Below are 11,465 nucleotides of genomic sequence, written 5' to 3' on the forward strand. Positions count from 1 at the left end.
AAGCTTAAAAGTCAAGAGAAAATAATTATATACATGAATCTCCCTGTGTGCATGTTCTCTCCCATTATGATTCTTTCAATTTAAATAGATTATGCACAGGCAAGTATGACTGGATTTAATCATTACAATCCCATAACACAATGATGTAAAAGGAAATAGCTATAGATTAAAAGCATCAGAAAAGATGCTCTAGAAGACAACTGCATAATAGAAGTAGACATCATGCAGATCCATCAAGGCACAGGACTGGAAAAAAAAGCAAAAGCTTCTTCCATCAAGTGGCTTCACATACAATAGTCAAAACAAATAAAATTGATAGGTGCACAAAATGCCAGCAGGGCAAGGTGGCAGCAAAATCACAGAATAAACAGTCATGGCCTGTTGTTGTTCACATGTTAACTCTTAATACATGTACAGCACTCAGCTGTCATAAAAAATAACTCCTATGATATAGTTACTGCCTAAAACAAAACCTCACAGTCTGGCGTGTAATTCAGATTGAGGTTTGAGAGAAATGGAAAACATTATAATTAATCAAACGGCTACCTAAGCATTCTCTTAACTTTTAAGAGCTTTATTTGCAGATGGTTTAGCAGTTCCACATTCATGAATATCTGTGGTACTTGCCGTTTTGTTACCTTGGGACACACCTCGCAGAACCACCCTAAGCCTGCCCTAAAGTACCCTGCTACCTAAGGAACAGCAACATCCCCAACACCATTTACTTCCTGCTCTCAGGTCCCTCAGGCTTTAATTGCCCTGATGAGCCTGACTTGGGACTTCCCTGCAAACCTTATGCTCATGGGCCCAGGAGATTCATTTAAGCTCCGACCAACACCTTCAGTCTCTGGTAAAGCTACATGGTAGGTATATCTGTCTCTAGTGCTGTCACCGCTGTGCCTCTACTGGACCATAGACCTTGTTTATCCTGACCTATGAATGGACTTCTTGGCTTCACTGTGGACCTACCTTGTCACTATGATCTTGCCCGGTGATCACTGAGCTGTGTCTGACCCTGGTTATGGCTACTATACTCAATCTTGATTTGCTGACTTGCATTCCTGGCTTGATCATGGATCTGCCTCATGCCATGGGCTCTCGGTTGAGCTTGGCCACGATTTCTGGGTCTGTCCTGCTTCTCTCGTCCAGGTACAGGTGAGTTCCCGGTGCAGTCAGTCTTATTATCACTGCTGACTGCCAGTCCCCTTCTGCTTCCTGACACCCATCCCTGCCTTTCAGCAGCACAAGGTTGCACTCTGCTGCCTTCACAACTGGTTCAGGGAGCTGATCTAGTGTAAAAGTTTCTATCTCTGTGTAGACGTTGAATCAGAACCTTCAGGAATGCACAAGTTACATTTAATTAAAAAAAAAACAGCTAGAGCAAAAAAATAAGCCTTAAGCATCATCAAGGACTTGGGGGTACTGGTGGATGAAAAGCTGGACATGAGCCAACAATGTGCACTCGCAGCCCAGAAGGCCAATCGCATCCTGAGCTGCATCAAAAGAATCATGGCCAGCAGATCCAGAGAGGTGATTCTCCCCCTCTACTCTGCTCTAGTGAGACTCCACCTGGAGTACTGTGTCCAGCTCTGGAGCCCTCAGCACAAGAAGGGCATGGACCTGTTGGAGCGGGTCCAGAGGAGGGCAACGAAGATGATCCAAGGGCTGGAGCACCTCTCCTATGAAGAGAGGCTGAGAGAGTTGGGGTTGTTCAGCCTGGAGAAGAGAAGGCTCCAGGGAGACCTTATAGCCACCTTCCAGTACCTGAAGGGGGCCTACAAGAAAGCTGGGGAGGGGCTGTTTGCAAGGGCATGTAGCAATAGGATGAGGGGCAATGGTTTTAAACTAGAGCAGGGTAGGTTTAGATTAGACATTGGGAAGAAGCTCTTTACAATGAGGGTGGTGAGACACTGGAACAGGTTGCCCAGAGAGGTGGTGGAGGCCCCATCCCTGGAGACATTCAAGACCAGGCTTGATGAGGCTCTGAGCAACCTGGTCTAGTTAAAGAGAGAATCATAGAATCTTCATGGTTGGAAAGGACCTTTGAGATTATTGAGTCCAACCAAACAACCTACAATCTCTGCCCTCCAGAGCATGCCCTGAAGTGCCACATCTAGATGTTTCTTAAACACCTCTAGGGATGGTGACTCAACCACCTCCCTGGGCAGGCTGTTCCAGTGCCTGACCACTCTTTCAGTAAAGTAATTCTTCCTAATATCTAATCTAAACCTCCCCTGCTGCAACTTCAGACCATTTCCTCTGGTCCTGTCATTATTCACTTGGGAGAAGAGGCCAACACCCACCTCTCTACAACCTCCTTTCAGGTAGCTGTACAGGGCAATGAGGTCTCCCTCCCCTCAGCCTCCTCTTCTCCAAGCTAAACATGCCCAGCTCCCTCAGCCTCTCCTCATATGACCTGCTCTCCAGACCCCCCACCAGCCTGGTAGCTCTCCTCTGGACACACTCCAGCACTTCAATGTCCCTCTTGTACAGCAGGGCCCAGAACTGAACACAGTACTCGAGGTGAGGCCTCACCAGTGCCAAGTACAGAGGCACGACCACTTCCCTGCTCCTGCTGGCCACGCTATTCCTGATACAAGCCAGAATGCTGATGGCCTTCTTGGCCACCTGGGCACACTGCTGGCTCATGTTAAGCTGGCCGCCCACCAGCACCCCCAGGTCCTTTTCTGCTGGGCAGCTTTCCAGCCACTCTTCCCCAAGCCTGTAGCGTTACTTGGGGTTGTTGTGACCAAAATGCAGGACCCAGCACTTGGCCTTATTAAACCTCATACAGCTGGCCTTGGCCCATCAATCCAGCCTGTCCAGGTCCCTCTGTAGAGCCTTCCTACCCTCAAGCAGATCAACACTCCCACCTAGTTTGGTGTCACCTGCAAACTTACTGAGGGTGCGCTCAATCCCCTCATCCAGATCATTGATAAAGATATTAAACAAAACCGGCCCCAAAACTGAGCCCTGAGGGACACCACTGGTGACTGGCCACCAAGAGGATTTCACCTCATTAATCACAACTCTCTGGGCACGGCCATCCAGCCAGTTTTTAACCCAGGGAAGAGTATACTTGTCTATGCCACGATTCGCCAGCTTCTCCAGGAGAATGCTATGGGGGACGGTGTCAAAGGCCTTACCAAAGTCCAGATAGACAACGTCCACAGCCTTCCCCGCATCCAGAAAGCGGGTCACATGGTCATAGAAGGAGATCAGGTTGGTTAAGCAGGACCTCCCTTTCCTAAACCCATGCTGGCTGGCCCTGATCCCTTGGCTGCCCTGCACTTGCCGTGAGAGGTCACTCAAGATGATCCTCTCCATGATCTTTCCTGGTACCGAGGTCAGGCTGACAGGCCTGTAGTTTCCCGGATCCTCCTTCCGACCCTTCTTGTAGATGGGCGTCACATTAGCCACCCTCCAGTCAGCTGGTACCTCCCCTGTTGACCAAGACTGTTGATAAATGATGGAGAGTGGCTTGGTGAGCTCTCCTGCCAGCTCCCTGAGTACTCTTGGGTGAATCCCATCGGGCCCCATAGACTTATGTATGTCTAGGTGCAGAAGCAGATCATTGACTACTTCCTCCTGGATTACGGGTGGGTTGTTCTGCCCTCCATCCTTATCTTCCAGCTCAGGAGGCTGAACACCCTGGGGATAGCTGGTCTGACCATTGAAGATGGAGGCAAAGAAGGCATTAAGTATCTCAGCCTTCTCCTCGTCATTAGTTGCAACTTTCCTCCCCCCCCCCGCATCCAGTAAGGAATGGAGATTCTCCCTGGCTCTCTTTTTGTTGATGTATTTATAAAAGCTTTTTTTGTTGTCCTTAATGTTAGTAGCCAAGTTGAGCTCCAGCTGGGCTTTTGCCTTCCTAATTTTCTCTCTGTATAACCTAACGAGAGCTCTGTACTCCTCCTGAGTTGCCTGTCCCTTCTTCCAAAGGAGGTAAACCCTCCTTTTATTCCTAAGTCCCATCAGAACTTCCTTATTCATCCAGACTGACCATTTTCCCCGCCCTTTAGACTTGCGACACTTGGGGACAGCCTGCTCCTGGGCCTTTAAGATTTCCTTCTTGAAAGGCGTCCAGCCTTCCTGGACCCCTTTGCCCTTCAGGACTATCTCCCAAGGGACTCTCTCAACCAGTGTCTTGAACAAGCCAAAGTCCGCCCTCCGGAAGTCCAAGGTGGAGGTTTCGCTAACCCCTCTCCTTACATCGCTACATATTGAAAAATTGACCATTTCATGATCACTAAACCCAAGACAACCTCCGACCACCATATCTCCCACTAGTCCTTCTCTGTTTGTGAGTAGTAAGGCACCTCCCCTGGTAGGCTCACCTACCAGTTGCGTCAGGAAGTTATCTTCCATGCACTCGAGGAACCTCCTAGCCTGCCTGGTCTCTGCTGTGTTATATTTCCAGCAGATACCTGGCAGGTTGAGGTCCTCAACCAGAACAAGGGCTGGCGATTGTGAGACTTCAGCCAGCTGCTTACAGAATACTTCATCTGTCTCCTCATCCCGGTCGGGTGGTCTATAGCATACTCCCAGCACAACATCTCCCTTATTTCCCTTCCTCTTCAACCCTACCCATAAACACTCGACTTTATCATCTCTGGAATCTAGCTCTATACAATCAAAACACTCCCTAATGTACAGAACCACACTCCACCCTCTCCTTCCTTGCCTGTCCCTTCCGAAGAGCTTATAGCCATTCATCGCAGCATTCCAGTCGTGACAGTCATCCCACCACGTTTCCGTGATGGCAACTACATCATAGCTGTCCTGCTGCACAATGGCTTCCAGCTCATCCCGTTTGTTGCCCATGCTACGTGCATTTGTGTAGATGCACTTGAGCTGGGCTACCAATTTCACCCCTATCCTTGGCCCTTTATCCCTAGGCTCATTACAAGTGGGCCTGGTTTTATCCCCTTGCCCTCTCGATTCTAGTTTGAAGCCCTGTCCATGAGCCTTGCTAACTCTTGGCCTAGTACCCTTTTCCCCTTTTGGGATAGGGTTTTCCCATTCTTAGCAAGCAGGCCTGGTGTCCTGCAGATCAAACTATGATCACTGAACCCAAAGCCCTGCTCATAGCACCAGTTTTGGAGCCAGGTGTTGATCTGTCCGATTTTCTTGTTTACCCATTCGTTAGTCCCCAAAACTGGAAGGGCAGAGGAGAACACAATTTGTGCTCCCGAGGCCTTGACAAGCCGTCCCAAGGCCCTGAAATCGTTCTTCATTGCCCTCAGACTTCTACTCTCCAGCTCCTCACTGTCTGCCTGTAAGATCAAAAGAGGGTAATAGTCTGAGGGCCGTATCAGGCCAGGAAGCTTCCTGGCTATATCCTTAACACGGGCCGCAGGGAGGCAGCAGACCTCCCTGTGGGAAGGGTCCGGCCTGCACATGGGACCCTCAGTTCCCCTCAGAATGGGCCCCCCTATGACTATTGCCCTCCTCCTGCCCTTCACAGAAGCAGTCTTAACGCACGGAGCTGGTTGCTCTGACAACTCCCTGGATGGGGCTTTATCAGGATCCTTAGTTCCCTCATCATCTATCTCCAGAGGCCCATATCTGTTCTGTACGGGCACCTGGGGGGCCATGGGGGGTCTGGAGGGGGCTCTCCTGCTGCCCCGAGCAGGTACCTGCTTCCATTCCCCCCCATCCTCTCTTCTGCCTGGTGACAAGAGGGCAGGGGATCCTCTACCTCTCATGGAGCCTCCTCCTGCTGCTTTTTCCCTAAGGATGGCAGGGTGTGGCTCCACCAATCAATCTCCCTTTCACACTCCCGAATGCTCCTCAGTCTTTCCACTTCTACCTTAAGCTCAGCCACCAGGCTGAGCAGATCATTTACCTGGTCGCAGCGCACACAGGTACTGTCCTTGCTGTCCTCCTGACAGACATTCCATGCAGCCCGTCGCCCGGACGGCTGCATGTCTCTTCGTCACGTCCGTTTGTGTCGCTTTATTCCTTCTGGCTTTGGCTACAGACCTAGTGGAGACCATGTTTTCTTTGCGGTCTACCTCGCCTGCCTGCCTGCTCTCCTCTTGTTCCTCCCCTCGCGGTCACCCGTCCCGTCCCGCGCCGCGCTCCGCGCTGGCTGCCCGCCGCTGGCATCGCCTCGCCCGCGTACACCCTCCTCTGGCGCTGCCGGGTGGCTCCGCGCGTGACACCCAGGGAACGCCCGCTCGCCGCTTGTTCGCCCGGCGCCCCGGAGGGCTGCGGTCGTGAGGGGGCCGCTGGCTCCGCCCCGCTCCTCCTCAGCTGTCACCACCCCCCGGCTGGGCCTGGCCGCTTTTCCTGGCTTGAAAAGCCTCAGAAACGAGCCCCTTTGCCGGCCTTTTTTGCCGCGATTCCCTTCCCCCGTACAGACTTACCTGCCCTGGAGCTGGTCTCCTCAGCGAGATGTCCCTGCTTACTGCAGGGGGGTTGGACCTTTAAAGGTCCCTTCCAACCCAACACGTTCTATGATTCTATGATCATTTAGGATACCGTAGCCTCAGGTAAAAATATTTAGTAGTTACATGTGAAAGATCGGAGTTAAAACTTACTGGCATGTATGCAATTGTTTGTATTATCTTTATAGTGTGTAACCTTGGGCAAGACAGTTGAAAACCACAGGAGGATTTTCCAGTCTCTCCTGGACGTTCCAGTAGAGGAGTTGGACAACCTGTGGTTGTCCTGGCTGCCTCCTCCCATGGCTCGGCCCAGGGGTTTTTTTTGGAGGGGGGCAGGGGGGGGGTTTACTCCTTTCAGTCTTGCTGGCAGACATCTGTGGGGAGGAGAGCTGATAGCGACGGGCAATGGGCGTGGGAGATGTGAAGAAAGAAGAAAAAGGGGGAGGGTATGAAACAGACTGGAAGATTTTGGGTTAGGATGGGAAGATTTTGGTTTAGGAATGATGGGGGAAGAGTGGTGTGAGGGCGGCAAGTGAGGGCAGGTCCAGTATCTCCTGCAGCGCCCACAGTCTCAGGGCAGGAGCTGTGAGATACTGTCATGCATCTCCTGCTGGGGGCTGTGAGAGACTGTGAGGTATCCATCCGGAAAAGGATTTAAATCTGCCTTAAAAACCCATCAGTTAATATTTTCATAAGGTTATGTAATTTTCGATGTGATTTATTTAGATACCAGGTTAAAATCGGATGCCATATGGTTAATGTTACAGCAATTATGAATCAGAAACTTGTATCAGAAGTTAAATTATATTGATCTCGAGATAGGTTTTACCTTGCAACTGCAAGATGTGGGGGGAAAGAGAAGCTGTCAGCTATTCAGGGGCAGGAGGATCAGTTGGAAAAAGCAACTGCTAGAGAGCAAAGTACTGTTTGTAAGGAACAGAAACCTGCAGAGGGACAAGTTGGCATCCAGTATATCAGCAGGCTGGTGTAAATGGGAAAAGATGATGAAGGTGATAACTATACTTAGATTTATCCTAAAACACAGCTAAATGGTTTTTGGCTTTTTGCGTAAGCGGCCATCAGCGTGGAAGTGTTGTTTGCTTATTGATTGGCATGCCTACGGTTGGTTAATTTTTACTTCTACCTTTTTAGGCAAATAGCTACCTCTACACAGTGTTACTCTCTCTCTCTACGTAACACTTTATACAATTTTATCATTTAAAGTGCCATCTTGAATGTGTGCATAAGTCCATATTCCTCCTATTTTCTTCTCCGCATACCACTCTAAAAAGACAGAAAAAGGAGTTTACGTTTTATCCACTGGTCTGCTAATATCCAGGAAGCCAGATTTTCAAGTTATTAAAAAAGAATAAACTCTTCCCCAGAACAATCTTTTCTATGCAGAACGTCTCTTTCATATTTACAGCTTTTTGAGAACCCATTTGAAGGAAAGGGTTTCTTATTATTGTCATTGTTTGTTTCACTGGAATTACCTTTTTAGTACTGGGCCACAGTTGAGTTAAGATACTGTATAGTTACAGTACCCTGACTAAAAAGTTAATGTAATATACGAGAAATATAATGGATTTAGGTGAGTAACTTTAAAATGTATGATTTTCCACATGCTTCCTCCAGGACCTTATAAATAAATATGAAGTTTACCCTAATATAATGCTTCTCAGCTGTAATTCATGGATTGCTTATGGATTAGAGCACTTGCTGGTCACATAGTACTAGTTGTCAAATTGTGACTAAAAAAGTTTTCATTTCCCTTGTCTGGTCTCTCACTCTTTTGTCCATCACTTTGTTTAAAAGGAGAGGTACTTGTTAAAGGCATAGAATGACATTATTGTTTAGTGAAGTTCTGAATGTGCTTTGAGCTGTAACTGTTTTCCTAGATTCTTCTGGTAGGGGGTGATCCAATTGCTTTGAAGCTAGGAAGAGATACAGAATAGTTGCTACGAACAACTCCGTGCTAGAAATGAAGGAGGAAAGGGAAGGTTGTGCTTGTTTGCACATTTTTTTTTCTTTTGAGCATTCAAAGTAGTGGGAAAGGCAGACTAAAAGTTACCAACTTTCTATAAAGCAAAAGAAAGGTCATTCTTCATATAAAATAATAATGTGAAAGATATTTGTAAAGAAATTTCCCTTCTCGACACAGGAAGCCTGTGAGTCAATAGAAGAACTTCCCTCTGATGACCAAGCTAAAATTCTTTCAGATGTGTCACCAGCGCATGCATCAGTATGCGCCGCAAGAAAAATTCAAGGGGAAGATTACAGAGAAAGTGGAGCCTAATCTCAAATGAAAATGTAATCTATATATGTAGAACTGATTTTCACTTTTGCTATGAAATCCGGATTGTTCCAGTTCTCTTTTTATTTAGTGTTCCATACCAGAGCTGTTTAGAGAACTTTTTTATCCCTTGGGTAGTTAGATAGATTTAGAATAGTGTTTGTTCTTTTCTAGTTCAGTTAGGTATAAAAGGCTTATTGAAAGGATAGCGTTTCATACACAGTACAGAACATATTACTTGAGCATATTGATGCTGAGGTATAGAGTATAGCACTGCATTTCCACAAAGCAGTATTTCAGTCTCCCCCTTCAAGCACAGTGTCTTAACCCAAGTGGCAGCTGGTTAAGAAAGATTGGCTTTCAATAAGGTACCACTTTCCACAGAAACTAGTTGCCTGAAAAAAAATAAAAGCCAAAAAAAAAAAAGCTTAATCACGTAGTGAAGACATTTAACTTAAACGACTGAAGGGAAAGTAAAATTGCAAATAGTGCTGCTCGTATTCCCCTGCTGCTGTTGCAGAGGAGGCTGAGGAGAGGGATCACCCCTGTGCATGCATCTCCTCATGCTGTGGAGACCCCATGGCGAGCTCCGTGTGAGGGAGGGTGGGGGATGAACCAGGACGGGCAGTGGGGTGGGCAAAGAGCTCCAGGACAGGAAGGAGTAGAGGGTGTAAGTAAGGGCTCCCACGCTCTCTGCATTGTCACCGCCAGCATGGGCAGTGTGGCAGGACGGTGCACAGCCCCGGCAGCCTGCACGTGCCTCAGGACTCTGAAAACAGAGACCCCCATGGGGGCCCTGGGGTTCAAGGTGACAGTACAACTGTCCCATGTCTGCATAATGCCTAGTGAAGAAGAGTTTAGACCATGAGGGGGAACCACCACTGAAATAAGCATGGGAATTACAGCCTTGTGCCTCCCTACAGTAGAGCCTCTTGTGTTCAACCAACCAGTTTGTCATTGCTGGAAGCACGTGTCTGTTTTCCTGCTGGGGTAACAGGAAAAAGGAATGGCACATTTCGTAGTTGCAAACTTGCTGGCATGTGAGTGCGGGACCTTCCACTGACAAGTCATCTGTGCTGTTGCCTGAACGCAGTATAGACCCCGTGGTCATGCCATAAACAATGCATTCCTACCATGATCCTCCAAGGTGCAGTGTCATGGGAGCAGTGTCATGGGAATGATGTCCCTTCTTATCAATACAGGCTGTTCTTGTAACCCTTGTTCAGCTGCTTTTTCCAGTGCTTTCTCACACATGCACATTTCTATCCCTACAGCATTCCTGCCAATCTTCGTATTTTTGCTAAGAATCTCTTCACAAGGACTGGCCTGGCTGGATTGCTATGGATGTGGTTTGGGCGAAGAGATGGTGTCCTAAAAGAGATGTTCTGCCACATCCCTGGGAGGTTTTGTGTATATGAAGGCTTCCACATACCCAAAGTGGGTTTGATCCAGTACCAGAAGCAGAAGTCCCAGCTTCATCCCTCTGGGGTAGCACCCCAGAAATAAAAACCTGCAGGGGAGCCTCACAATACTCCTGGTGCTCTGTCCTGCTGAAACAGCTTCCAGACTAGGACTGCTTGAGGGAGATGCCCAGTACTGTCCCAGAGGAGACTGCGCACACACCTGGATATGGGCCTGGGGCAATCCCAGCTGTGGTTTATGATGCTGCTCTCCCTGCTGACGTACTCCCTTGCCCAGCAGGCATTTTCTCCGTCAAGGTGGTGTCTCTGAAGATGATGTTCCTGCATTATCTGATTTTTCTTCTGGAGATAGTCAAGGAAGAGGATGCAGAAAAATCCATGTGCGTCTGTGTCTGTCTGTCTGTCTGACAATGAGTGTTTGGAACCACAACTGGACCCACTCAGTAGTAGCCTCATGAAGCCATTCCTAGGCTGAGACACCCATGGTCATGCTGCCCTGTCTGTAGCCTAGTGCATGTTCCTAGAGCTGGAGAGAAACACCCACCTACGTAAGAGAAAGGCTACACTTGTGCTATAGGGCAATAGGTGGAGATATGATCCCTCTGAACAGGATGGCTTCTACCCTCAGGCTGAAATTGGGGTGGGGGACATTTATGGTCACAGCAAGGCGATGTGAAACTCCTCAGGCTAGAAAGCATTTCCAGACACAGACAGCCAGGCTGCCTAGTATTGCTGTCCCCCTACACCCCAGCTGATGTCCGGGAACCCAGGCTAGGTGGAATCAGTGGCTGCCCTGGGCTGCTCACAACATCCTGAGCTGCTGGTACCTGTGGAGAGCTGCCCTGGGGCAAGTGAGTGGTCACGCTCGGCTTGAACCTTGGCTCAGCCTTTGTGACCAGTTTTACCCCTGCTCTGCGCAACAGGGATCAGACCAGCCCCACGCGTGCCTGGACTCTGCTGCCTGCCTCTTGGCAGGGAAGTGGCTCCCCTTCCAGTGGAATTAGAAGGGGAAATTGAGGGTCTTAACATCCATTGGGTTTGGTTTTTCTTAACACAGATAACTTTAATTTCTCTTAAAAGGAAAACCTCTTAATTATTTGAGCAATACACAGATGATCCCAGCTTTATTAAGTTCTCAGTCTTTGCCAACATATTTCAGAGCTCTTTTCCACAAAGCTCATCTGCTGAAATCACTATCCCTCCTTCAAGCATAAGAATCTAAATCACCTGAAACTGCCTTTTCATCACCCTGTGGAACACCTTAATCCCAGCTGAAATTCCTCTCCAAAAAAAAAAAGAGGGCTAGGATGTTGGTTCTCACCAATCCACCACTAGATTCTGGCTTTGCAGTATTATTTC

Source organism: Chroicocephalus ridibundus, chromosome 4 (genome assembly GCF_963924245.1).
Source record: "Chroicocephalus ridibundus chromosome 4, bChrRid1.1, whole genome shotgun sequence".
In the NCBI taxonomy this organism is placed as follows: domain Eukaryota; kingdom Metazoa; phylum Chordata; class Aves; order Charadriiformes; family Laridae; genus Chroicocephalus; species Chroicocephalus ridibundus.